Source organism: Herpailurus yagouaroundi, unplaced genomic scaffold (assembly GCF_014898765.1).
Source record: "Herpailurus yagouaroundi ecotype Mexico unplaced genomic scaffold, PumYag 219, whole genome shotgun sequence".
Lineage (NCBI taxonomy): Eukaryota > Metazoa > Chordata > Mammalia > Carnivora > Felidae > Herpailurus > Herpailurus yagouaroundi.
The window spans coordinates 709,720-723,060 of record NW_024412450.1 but is presented as its reverse complement, the minus strand read 5'-3'; the positions used below and the strand labels follow the sequence as shown (position 1 = coordinate 723,060).

General features: G+C 46.8%; 2 non-coding genes across 2 annotated transcripts; one reads left to right on the top strand and one right to left on the bottom strand.

The window, feature by feature from the left end:
• Positions 1-1,664: 1,664 nt before the first annotated feature.
• On the top strand, positions 1,665-1,736 carry TRNAA-UGC (transfer RNA alanine (anticodon UGC)). The gene has a single exon. It is a non-coding gene; the product is annotated as a tRNA-Ala (tRNA).
• A 2,601-nt stretch (positions 1,737-4,337) lies between these two features.
• TRNAA-AGC (transfer RNA alanine (anticodon AGC)) lies at positions 4,338-4,409 on the bottom strand. The gene has a single exon. It is a non-coding gene; the product is annotated as a tRNA-Ala (tRNA).
• Positions 4,410-13,341: the final 8,932 nt, after the last annotated feature.

Genomic DNA, 13,341 nt, shown 5'->3' with positions numbered 1-13,341 from the left:
GTGGTGTGAACGCGGTGGTGGTGTGCACGGGGTGGTGGTGTGCACGGGTGGTGGTGTGCACGCGACGGTGGTGTGCACGGAGTGTGCATGGGGTGGTGGTGTCCACGCGACGGTGGTGCTGTGCACAGGTTGGTCTGCCCAGGAACCACTCCCCCGGCGGGGTCTGCAGGTGGGTGGCCGGCAGGTGAGGTCCGGGACCAAGAGAAGCTTGGGGACAACTGGGGGCTGGCGCGAACTGCAGTCGGCAGAGCGAAGGGACACCACGCTCCCGCAGGGAGGTCGGGTTCTTTGCGCACGTCGGTCGGGAAGTGGTTGGCACGGCTCTCCTGGAGGCTTGCGGTGAGACGTCGAGGCTCGCCGAGGGCCTCGCGTCCTGCGGGGGTAGAACCGTTGGCTTCATTGCTTGTTTTTAGACACTTCTGTTTATGTTTGTGTCTCCCTTCCCGGTTCCAATTTACCTTTCCTTCTCTGGCTGTACGTCCACTGTCCTTCCCTCCCCAACTCGGCCGTGCCCGGGTGCGTTTTCGGGACGCGCAGGGCACCATCGCCGCTGTGGGCATTTTCTGGGAGAGTTCCAGGGCTTCGGGGTCACCGGGAGCAGCCGGACTGGTCACAGAGCCCGGCTCGCTCCAAACACCGAGGAGCCGCCCGCCCGCGGCAGTAAAGCCGGTAAAGGCCAAGGAATCTGCCAGAAGGAAAGGCCTGAGGGAAGACGAGGAAGTGCGAGGCAGACCGGGGCACGGGCTGAAAATGTGACCTGGCTACGAACGCTGGGAGCGACCCCGGGGAGTCCCCGCCGAGCCCCGCGTAAGGCAGAGGCCGGGTGGTGGGCCGCGCGGCGTGAACCTGAAGGCCGAAATCGCAGCCCTGGGAGCGGGCGGCAAGGGCCGTGCTGCGCTGGCTGACGAGCAGGACGCATGCAGGTGTCTGGGCGGGGAACCCCCCCGGGGGTCGGCCCCCGCGAGCCCAGAGCACCCCCACCAGCGGCCGCCCGGGTCTCATTTCTCCCGCGCATCTTTGCAGAGGATGCGCTAGGTGAAACCCACGAGTGCGTTTCAGAGCCGCACCTGCCCGGACCCTGGGCGGACCGCTGCGGGGGCTCACTTGGGGCGTCCACGCGCCACCTGCGCGCAGAACTTCGGCCGAAATCGAGAAGCGTCGCCGCCCACCGCTGCGAGCGCAAACGGGCCTTCGTTCAGGGGTCCGGTGTCTCCTCAAGAGTGCGCGGTACGCTTGCCCGTCCGGGGTGGGCCGGGGCGCCCGCCCCGCTGCCCTGAACGAGATACAATCCGCCTCTCACCCGCGCACTTCACCGCACGGTTCTCTGCGCTGCGACACGAACCCTGGACAGAGGTCACCTCTCCGGCATCCCTCGCCACCCTTTCCTGAGGGGCTGCTGCGTGCCAGGCTCGGTGCCGTCGGCTGGAGGTAGGGTGATGGGGAAGGACACTCAGGGCTCTGCCCTTCTGACATCACCCTAGGGGGAAGCAGGCAAACGTAACCAAATAACACAGATCTGCAAATATAAAACGCGCATTAAAGGGGAGCGCCGGGCACTCTGATGTGTTAGGTAATAAGCGCTTGTTAGATCCACCTGATGGCGTTTCTGTGAATGAGGGAGGACCCGGGTCAGCAACGAAGGAGAAGGGAGCGGTTCTCGTGATGGGGATGTAGCTCAGTGGTAGAGCGCATGCTTTGCATGTATGAGGCCCCGGGTTCGATCCCCGGCATCTCCACTTTATAGACGCTCCAATTCGCTTCTTATTTAGCCCTTGGCGGGCCCCTCTTCAAATATTGAAGTGACTGAGAGAAAGGAGTTTTCTTCCATCCGGAATTCTTACTGGACTAAGAACTAAATTGGCTTGACACAGGTTACCAGGGTGAAAAGAGGCTTAATAGTGAGACTGAGAAGCACTTAGACAGAGAGAAGATGAATTCGTGAGGAAATGACAGGACGGAGCAAACAGACGTTTTGGGGACTTTGATTAGTAAGGGATTTTAAGCGGAATTTGGGCTGAGGTAGATTTACTGAAAAAGTAACGAGCTTATACAGCTGTCTCAATTTTACAACCCGCGTCTCTGGTGATAAGGATGTCTTTTACTTCTTAGTACAGGAAACTCCCTGTCGTATGGAAAGTTTATTTCCTGCTTCCAGGGCACAGAGGAGGGTGTGATGTCCTTGAACCTGCTGTTTCCCAAGTAGCTGCAGTTAAAAGTAATTAATATGCCGTTGGGGCGCCTAGGTGTCCGTTGGGGACTCTGGATTTCAGCGCAGGTCATGATCTCTGAGTTAGTGGAGCCTCCCCTGGGGCTCTGCGCTGATGGGGTGGAGCCTGCTTGGGATTCTCTTTCTCCCTCTCTCTATGCCCCTCCCCCACATGCATGTGCGTGCGTTCTCTCTCTCAAAATAAATAAATAAAACGTTTAAAAAATAATTGCTATGCCACTGAGGTCCATTTGGGGACATCCATTTTGGGGATAAAGCCCCATATCGGGCTCTGCGCAGGCATCGCAGAGCCTGCTTGGGATTCTCTCCCTCCCTCTCTCTCTCTCTGCCCTTTCCCCACTTGTGCTGTCTCTGTCTCCCTCAAAATAAATACATAAAACTTAAAAAACCCATCTTCTGGCGTTCCCGATACTTACTGTAATGTGTTACTGGCTCCATCTGCTTGGAGAAAGCAGTCATCTTTTAACGCCAGTATTTCATTGGTGGGGTTGCGCGTGTTCTGTTTTACAGCATTAGGAGGCACGTGATGTGTAACCGTCTCGCTTCTAGCCTCATGGAATTAATCGTTGGTTTCAGGTGATGTCCACCTGCTCCATCCATTCTAGGTTTCCCCGTCCAATTTCTCCCCATGGTTGTAGCCACCATTGATGATCGCAACCTGGATGCATTACAGCAATATCAGTAGTAAAATGTTGACTGTGGTTTTAATTCTTCCTCCTGCATTTATTAGCTGTGATTCTTCGATGGAGAAAATCTTTCCCTTACCAACTATATGTATCTCCTAAAAATATACCATATTATCCATAAATGCTTGATTCTCTCCCTTCATTTGTCAGCGTTCAAGAGAATGAGCTGTTATCCAAAAACCTCCAAAGAACTAGTGTGTGTGTGTGTGTGTGTGTGTGTGTGTGTGTGTGTTGATTTTACAACCAGTTTCTCTAAATTCTCTATTTGTAGAGAAAGGTGATTTCCAGATGTATAATACTACCAAGACCTAGAAAGATAACTTTGTCTCTATTCAATGCCGAATCCTCTATTCTTCCCGTATCTGAAGGCCTTGATTTATACCTTCATCACAGTGCTAAATAGTAGTGAAGTTAATGGACATCCGTGCCTAATCATAAACAACTTTAAATCTGTTTGACCACAAAATACCTTAAAGAGACTAAAATAGTGATACAGATCGTAAAAATCTCTGAACAACACATATTACCCAGAATTATTTTCCAGGATGAAAAATAATCCCTAGAAATGAATCAGTTTAACACTGATGGCGATCCCCCCCCCCCCCCCGCCCCGTCTTATACTATGTATTCAACTATTATTTCACACTAGCTGTGGCCTGGGCAAATCAGTTGTCATTTTGGAATTGGTTAAGCGATGCAGATTTACTTGTGGGATGCTTGTCTGGGGGCAGTGGAAGTGGTCCTTTAGTCAAATTTATGTCTACAATGAGCCTGACAGGTCATTTACTTTGATTGAAGTTTTCTGGAACAAGAGCTGTTTACCTCTGCTGCACAGGGTCCAGGGCGCGTGTGGGACAGGAATCGGGAGTCCAGGGTGCGTGTGGGACAGAAAGTGGGACAGGAATCGGGGTTCCAGGGTGCGTGTGGCACAGAAAGTAGGACAGGAATCGGGGGTCCAGGGCGCGGGTGGAAGAGAAATCGAGGGTCCAGGGCCCGTGTGGGACAGGAATCGGGGGTCCAAGGCGCGTGTGGGACAGAAAGTGGGACAGGAATCGGGGGTCCAGGGCGCGTGTGGGACAGAAAGTGGGGGTTCAGAGCGCGTGTGGGACAGAAATCAGGGGTCCAGGGCACGTGTGGGGCAGGAATCGGGGGTCCAGAGCGCGTGTGGTACAGGAATCGGGAGTCCAGGACGCGTGTGGGACAGAAAGTGGGACAGGAATCGGGGGTCCAGGGCGCGTGTGGGACAGAAAGTGGGGGTTCAGAGCGCGTGTGGGACAGAAATCAGGGGCCCAGGGCACGTGTGGGGCAGGAGTCGGGGGTCCTGACCGCAGGGCGCCCGGGTGGAAAACGGAAGAAGGTACCGGGTCTAGCGGGGGAAACGCCAGGCAGGTGTTCTGACCACGAGCACGACCCCTCAAAACTGCTGGAGGTGCCGGGGATTGAACCCGGGACCTCGTACATGCTAAGCACGCGCTCTACCACTGAGCTACACCCCCGACTGTGAACGCGCCACTTTGGATTCCGGTCGTGATTTATAATCATTACTTCCTGGTCTCCTAAAGATTTGGTAACCTGCAGGGAGCGCGCGGTGCGAGCTGCCTCGTCTGCGAAACAGGCTGAGAAGCGGTTTCAAAACACAAAACAAACCAAAAAAACCTCAAAAGCACAAAATGAGATTCCAAACGAAGAAGGAAGCTGAAAAGACACGGTCAGTCTTCTCTCGCTCTTCCCAGCTTCATTTCCAGTGCTCTGCGCTCCTTCCCCCAACCCCGCCCCCAGAGGCCGCAGCAGGTGCGGCGCAGCGGGGGGGCGGGGGCGCGGGGGGGGGGGGGGGCACCCCCGGGGGGGGGGGGGGGGGGCGCGCGCGCCGGGGGGGCGTGTGGGGGGGGGAGCCCAGGGGGCGCGTAGCGCCTCCCGCCTCCGGGGGTCCGAGACCCTCAAATCCTCCCCATTTCCGGGAGCCAGAAGCCTCCGCTGAAGGCTGGGCGGTTGTGGCAGGGACCGTCCCCGCGGGGTCACCCTGTCCTGGATGGACCCCGAGGACAAGCTGGGAACCTGGGTGGCAGGTACCCCTGCCCTGGGGCCAGCGGAGGGCGGCAGGGGTGCTGCTGGGGGGGGGGGGGGGGTTGGTGGCGCCCCAGCACCCACTTCCTCCTCCCCACTACCCCCCCTCCACGACCAGCCCCCCCAGCTGTGAGGAATGGTTTGGGGGACCGCTCCTCACGCTGTAGAGTTGGCCGGGTCCGGCCCCACCCCCAGTCGCCGATTTCCCTGGAGTCTTTCTCTGCCTCTGAAACAATTTCAAACTTACTAAAAAGTTGAAAAAAATAAAAATAGTACAAAATTGCCCCTATTCCCTTGACCCGGATTTGGCTATTGCTAATATTTTACTCCATTTGCTTTGTGGTTTGACCGCTCTTTCTCTCATTAGGGAGTATCTCATGTTCAGTTACCCTTAAACCCTTGACCTCATGACCTCAGGACTGTGGTGAACGGGAGAATTTAACCCTAAGAGACAGCTGTTATTTAATCTACGGTTTGCATTTGACCCAACTGACCCGATCGCCCCTCCTACAGCATCTAGTCTGGGGATGGTATTGCATTTAGTTGGCCTTTTTAGTTTTCTTTAATCTGGAACATTTTCACAGATTGGGGGGGGGGGGGCTTTAATGACATTAACATGCCATTTGAAGCATGTCCTTTTTTTATTGTTTGTTTGTTTCTTTTTTTTTAATAGAATGTCTTTCGCTTTGGGTCTGTTTTCTTATGATCACATTCAAGGCATGCATTTCCCACCAGAGTACTACATAGCCGATGTGGGGATACTTACCATGGATAATGTGGGGGTAATTACCTGGAGACTGTGCCTTCCATGGATCACCTGGTTTGTGGGGCAGCAACCTAAGACCCCAAACATCCCGCTCTTCACCAAAATGTTGAGAGATGATGCCAAAGTGTCGGTCCAGAATACAGCAAAAGTAGTTAAGAAATGGAACAAAGTCAGCCGTGACGGACGAACCTCACCCCAGGTCATTTGCACCTCCTCCCGTCAGGGGGCGGAGTCTAATTTATTCCTCTGAACCTTGAATCTGAGCTGCTCTGACCAGTGGAGTACAATGAGGTAATGTGCCACTCTCAAGCCTGGTCTCAAGAAACCTTGTAGCGTCAGCCTTCACTTTCCTGGAACACTGCTATCATTGTGTAAGAAAGCTGGGCCACCATCTAGAAAGAGCACAGTAAGGAAACCTGAGAAACCAGAAACAGTCCCTGCCTACTGTCGGATATGGTTGGGGCTGTCCTGGAGCCGTCAGTCTCCAGCTGACCTGCGAATTGGCTGCGGAGAGACTAGTCCAGCTGACCCCACAAACAGAAGAGATGATACAGCCCATGTGAGCTCTGCCCATATTACCAACCCCTAGAATTCTGAGAAAATGAGTGGGTGTTGCTTTAAGCCCCTGAGTTTTGGGGTAGTTTATTACATGGCCACAGAAAATGGATAAAAGAACATAGTAGAGATGTAGGAACAAATAAAAAATTCTGAGTATATATAATTATAGCCCAGGAATAGAAGAACAGAAAAACGTAGGTGAGGTCATATTCGAAGACATAAGAGATTAGAATTGCCCAGAATTGGAGAGAAACTTTTTATTTTTTTTCAACGTTTATTTATTTTTGGGACAGAGAGAGACAGAGCATGAACGGGGGAGGGGCAGAGAGAGAGGGAGACACAGAATTGGAAACAGGCTCCAGGCTCCGAGCCATCAGCCCAGAGCCTGACGCGGGGCTCGAACTCACGGACCGCGAGATCGTGACCTGGCTGAAGTCGGACGCTCAACCGACTGCGCCACCCAGGCGCCCCGAGAGAAACTTTTTATATGTAGATTCAGAAAGCTCACTGTATCACAAGCAAGGAAAAGTAAATAACCATAACTTCACACCTCACACTGAAAGTGTGTTACCAAAGAGAAGGTCTGAAATCAGCCAGAGAAAATGGACGGATCTACTGCAAAGGAGGAACAGTTACAATGTTAACAATGTTAACATTAATGTTACAATGTTACAATGTTAATTTCCATAACAAACCAGGGAAAAAGGAAATCTATTTTCGAAGGATTGAAATAAAATAATTGTCAATCTAGACTTGTGTGCTCATCAAACTAACCTTCAAGAATGGGAGCTTTTTTAAAAAAAGTTTTTAAAGTTTATTTATTTATTTGGAGAGAGACAGAGACAGCATGAGTGTGAAAGGGGCAGAGAGAGAGGGGGAGAGAGAATCCCAAGCAGGCTCTGTGCTACCAGCATAGAACCAGCATAGAACCTGACATGGGGCTTGAACTCACCAAACCATGAGATCATGACACGAGCTGACACCCCGAAACCGGGTTGGATGCTTAACTGCCACCCAGACGCCCCAAGAATGGAAGCTTTTTTTTTTTAATTTTTTTTTCAACGTTTATTTATTTTTGGGACAGAGAGAGAGAGACAGAGCATGAACGAGGGAGGGGCAGAGAGAGAGGGAGACACAGAATCGGAAACAGGCTCCAGGCTCCGAGCCATCGGCCCAGAGCCTGACGCGGGGCTCGAACTCCCGGACCGCGAGATCGTGACCTGGCTGAAGTCAGACGCTTAACCGACTGCGCCACCCAGGCGCCCCGAATGGAAGCTTTTTAACACCATTTACAAATAAAAACAGGGAGTTTAAAACCAGACTGTCACAGCTGACTTTGTTCCGTGTCCTTAACTACTTTTGCTGTATTCTGGACCAACATTTTGGAGTCATCTCTCAATGTAGTAATTCTTTCTTAGGCTGTAGCTAACATGCTGTTTAGCCTGACCTATCAGGAATTTTTAGCTTCAACTATTGTATCTTATTTCTTGAGTTCTAAATTTTTATATCATTCTACTCATTCTTCTGGTGTACTGTCTCCTTAATTTGTTGATGTATATCCCACATCGCTGTTCTTTATCTTGTATCTTAAAATTTCAACATCTACTGCCGTTTAGGCCTAAATATGTCACGTTTTGTATCTGCGGATCCATAAGCATAGTGGTTTATCTTCTTGCGTCTGTGGTCATCCTTACGGTTGGGAGGGTTGTGTGATCTTACTATGAATGAGTCCTGCAGGCCTAACTTGGGGAAATTTTCTCTCACAGAGACATGTTATCAAAACATTGGAACTTACGTGAAGTTAGAGAGAACGATATAATGAATGTCCATATGCATCTCAACCTGGTTCAACAATGATTAACATACACCATTCTTATTTTATCATCCTTTTTTTTCTGAAGTATTTTAAGCTACTTTCAAGCATCATGCATTTGATCTTTAAATATTTCTGTATATAGTCATTTAAAAAACAAAATTCCAACAAAATTCACATCTAAACAATTTAACAAGATTCTTCATACTATCTAATACCCAGTCCATGGTGAATTTTCTCGGTTTTGTGAACATGCCTTTTTTGTTGTTGTTGATTTGTTTCATTCGTAATCTGAAGAAGGTCCACACATTGCTTTTGGTTGAGAAAATCTCTTAAAATTCTCAAGATTAACGGGGTCTCTTTTATTTTTTTTTATGCTGTTCACTTGTTTATGCAACTGGGTAATCTGTCCCATAGAATTTCTTATGTTCTGAGTGTGGTTGATTTCACCATTGCGGTAGCACCTAATGTGTTTTTCTTATTCTCCATATCTCTTGTAAACTGGTAGTTAGACAGTGAAGTTTTGTTAGACTCATATTCGGTTGTTTTAGGCTAGAATACATTATGGGTTTTATGGTGGATTTCCTATAGTATCACATGAGGTGGCATATAACCTAGGTTTTCCCACTTCTAATTACGCTAAGGCTGTTTGGTGGGTTCAGATCCACACCTTTGTTTTCCACCTAATGGCTTATTCAACCACTGATTATTACTGCCTAGATTCATTATGCATTAAGGGGTATAAAATGGTGATTTTTATTTTTTTTTTTTAATTTTTTTTCAACATTTTTTATTTATTTTTGGGACAGAGAGAGACAGAGCATGAGCGGGGGAGGGGCAGAGAGAGAGGGAGACACAGAATCGGAAACAGGCTCCAGGCTCCAAGCCATCAGCCCAGAGCCTGACGCGGGGCTCGAACTCCCGGACCGCGAGATCGTGACCTGGCTGAAGTCGGACGCCTAACCGACTGCGCCACCCAGGCGCCCCAAAATGGTGATTTTTAAAAAGCATTTCTTTTGCATTTTTTATCTGTAGATATTCTACAAAGAGTCACCTTTCTTAATCACTTATTGGTTATCTTTACAAAGGCAAGGTAAATGGTAGTTAATTATTAAGACAACCTCAAAATGATATACTTCAGAGAAAAAGAAAAATACTAGAATGATAGTCTGAGACGCAACAATAAATAGAGAACAAACAAAATGTGAGCATGTAGGAAAATTTGCACAATAATTATCTGAATAAAATAATAGTAGTATCTAATTTGTAACCATAAAAAATGGCGAGCAGGGGCATAACCAGAGACGGAGGAGGAGGGGACTCCAAATATCCGCGTCTCCACTAAAGCGACGATTAGGTGGCAAAAAACCAGAAACAACTTTTGCAGAACTCAGGAATCTAATAAAAATAGCAACCTGAGAATGCTGCCTGGAGACAGAAGCTGCTTATGTTAGGCTACAAAACAAGTTTCAGCAAATTTAAAGTGATTCCAATCATACAAAGTGTATTTTCCAACCACTATCGAATGAAACCAGAAATCAAATAACAAAGCAAAAACTGGAAAATACGCCAATATGTGGAGTTAAAAACGTACTTGTAAACAGCTACTGGGTCAAAGAGGTGGTCCTCAGGGAGATGGACAAAATACTCGGCTGGAAGACAATAAAGACAAAATGCCAAGTTTTATGGTTTTATGGGACACATTTATAGCTGTAAATGCCTGCATTAGGAGAGAAGAAAGATCTCAAATAAGTAACATAACTTTCTACCCTAAGGAGCCAGAGAAAGAAAAGTAACTTAACTCAGTGGAAATGGAGGGAAGGAAATGATAAAGATTCGAGCAGAGATAAATGAAATGGAGAGCACAAAAACGATAGAATCAACGAAACCAAAAATTGCTTTTTGAAAAGATAACAGAATTGGCAAATCTTTAGCTAGTGACTAAAAAAGAAAGACAAAAGACTCAAATGACTGAAGCCGAAAGTAAGGTGAGGATATTAATGCTGATCTTACAGAAATAAAAGGATTATAAGAGGGTACTATGAACAATTATGCACCAACAAATCAGAAAACCTAAATAAAATGGACAATTCTGAGAAACACACAATCCCCCAAGACTGGATCGTGAAGAAATAGAAAATCTGAGTCGATCCAGAAGTTAGAACTCTGGACAATGCTAGTGAGAACGTAAAATGGTGTGGCAGCTGTGGAAAATGGTGATTCCTCAGTAAGTTAATAAACAACAAGTGACCGTAGGACCTAGCAATCCCATTCCTGGGTGATACCCAAAAGGCTGAAAACAAGTGTTCAAACAAAAACTTGTCCACAAATCTACATGGCAGCACTATTCACAATAGCAATAAAAGTGAAAATAACACTAGAGTCCATAGACTGATAAATGAGTGAACGAAGGTGGTATATCCATAGGATGGAGTATTATTCAGTCATCAAAAAGGAAGACTACAGCATGGACGGACCTTGAAAACATTATGCTGAGTGAAAGTAGCCAGACACAAAAGGCCACATTCTGTGTGATTCCATTTATAGGAGATATCCAGAATAAGTGAATCCATAGAAAAAACAAAAGGCAGATTAGTGATTTCCAGATGCTGGGGGTGAGTGCAGGTTTCAGGAATGACTACTTAATGGGTACAAGGTTTCCTTTGGGGTGATTGGGGTGATGAAAATGTTCGGATAGTGGTAATGGCTGCACAACGTTGAGAAGGGACTAAATGCCATTGGATTGTACACTTTAATGAAAACAGTGAATTTTATGTTAGGTGAGCTTTACCACAATTTTTTAAAAAGTGGAAGAAGAGGGACTAAAGTGTTTTGAAAGACTTTATGTTTTTTAAAAAGATCAAGAGGGGTGCCTTGACTTCAGTTCAGGTCACGATCTCACAGTTCATGGGTTCAGGCCCCGCATCGGGCTCTGTGCTCATAGTACGGAGCCTGCTTGGGGGTCTGTCTTCTCTCTCTGTCCCTTCCCTGCTTGCCCTCTATCTCCCTCTCAAATAATTTTTTTTTAAAGATCAGGATCTTTTTCTTTATATTTTGTTAAGATAATTATATATGTTACTTCAAATATTCACTAAAACAATGGAAATGGAATGATTACATTCCAAACAAATGGAGAAAAAAAGTTGTAAAAAATTAATAAGCCACTAAATAAATAAAAGAAAGCGAAAAAAAAACCTCATACAATATCTGTTTAAGCAAAATAATGACAGGAGAAAAAGGTTTTAAAAGTGCAAATAAATCAGTAGTCATTTTAAGCAGAAATTACCTCCAACTGCTAGTTAAGTGACAGTTAAATTATATATAACAAGACTTAACTTATACTATTTATGGGAGTTTTGACTAAAGCTGACCAGCTTCTTTCACTCAGTAATATGCATTTAAAGTTGCTCCTTGTGTTTTCACGGCTTAATGGCTCATTTTGGGCGACACTGAATAGTATTCCATTGTCTGGATGAACCAGTTCACTTATCCATTCACCTACCGAGGGATGGTTGCCTCCAAGTTTGGCAATTACAAATAAAGCTGCTGAAACATCCACGTGAAAGATTTTGTGGGAGCTCAAGTTTGTCACTCATATGGGTAAATACCAAGGAGTGCAACTGCTTCCTCATAGGATAAACCTGTGTTGAGTGTTATAAGAAATTAACAAGCTGTCTCCCAGAGCGGCTGCACCATTTTGTATCCCCACCAGCAACGAATCAGGGTTCCTGTTGCTCCACATGCACACCAGCATCTGGCATTGTCAATGTTCTGGACTTTGGCCATTCTAATAGCTCTGTAGTGGCACCTCGTTGTTTAACTGTGCAATTCCCTAATGACATAGGATGTTGAGCATCTCTTTTTTTAAGTTTATTTATTTATCTTGAAAGAAAGAGAGTGCGAGCATGCACAGGGGAGGGGCAGAGAGGGAGAAAGAGAATCCCTAGCAGGCTCTGGACAAACCCTGAGATCATGACCTGACTGAGATCAAGAGTTGGTCATTCAACCTACTGAGCCACCAAGGTGCCCTGATGCTGAGCATCTTTTAATGCTTTCCTTGCCATCTGTACATCTTTGGTCAAGTGTCCAGATCTTTTCCCTATTTTTGTAAACAGGTTGTTTGTTTTCTTGTTTGTGAGTTTTAAGAGTTCTTTGTATATTTTGTGTACCAGTCCTTTATCAGATACGTGTTTTTCAGATATTTTTTGTGGCTTGTCTGTGGCTTGTCTTCTCATTTTCCTGATACTGCCTTTAGCAGAGCATATGCTTTTAAACTTTAATAAAGTACCACTTATTGGTTATTTCGTCCAACAATCATGCTTTTGGCGTTGCATCCAAGAACCCATTGCCAGAGTTGACGCCACCTAGATTTTGTCCTGTGTCACCTGCTAGAAGTTTTATCGTGATAAAGTAGCTTCCTTGTGGACCGACTTGTTAGGAGAACAAAGAGCTCCTTCTTGCAAAGGAAGCTCTTCTACCTTGCATTTTGGTGCTTGGCGGTGCTTTTGTTAAAAAGCCAGATTTTTAAATTCATTCATTCATTCATTCACTCATGCATTCATTCAAGAATAGCTATTGTGTACTACATTTCAGAATGGCTACTTTTCCCCTCTCCTAGCCACAGGCAAGAGGGTATTTTTTCTTGGTCTTCAAAGTGAGAGCCTGGTGGAGCTCCTGTAGGTAAAACTCAGGAAAGCAGAGGGCTCTCCAGGACAGAGCCTCCTTGCAGTGTTAAACCCTCAAGCTACTCTACACTGAGCCTCCAGCAATTCATTACTTATGGTTTAATTTTCCTGCCCTGGTATTGATTTCTGCTGCCACCTCCTGGCTTCTGCTCTGGAAAATTGTGATCATTTACCTGTCTCTCCAGTTTGGGGGCAGCAGTTAGTTCTGTGACCTCAGTTCTCTGATGGGTCTGAGAAGGGTTGTTTCAGCTCCTTCCTTGTCGTGAGGATGGGAGGGACGCCTTCCAAGCTCTCTACATGCTGATCGGAAACCAAAAGTCCTATCTCCATCTATATTTACATAATTAATACATGTTTGAGACTACAGTAAAAAGTAAAACCTTACAAAAATGAGATGGAAAGTGCTGGAGCCCCCTAGCTGCAGCCCTGGATATAACAACTTTCGACAGTCGGTAGATATTCTTCCAGGCATTTTTTATGTCAATGCCCATCATGGTTTTTCCAAAGTTGCAAAGGGCCTGTGGCTTTTTTTTTTTTTTTTT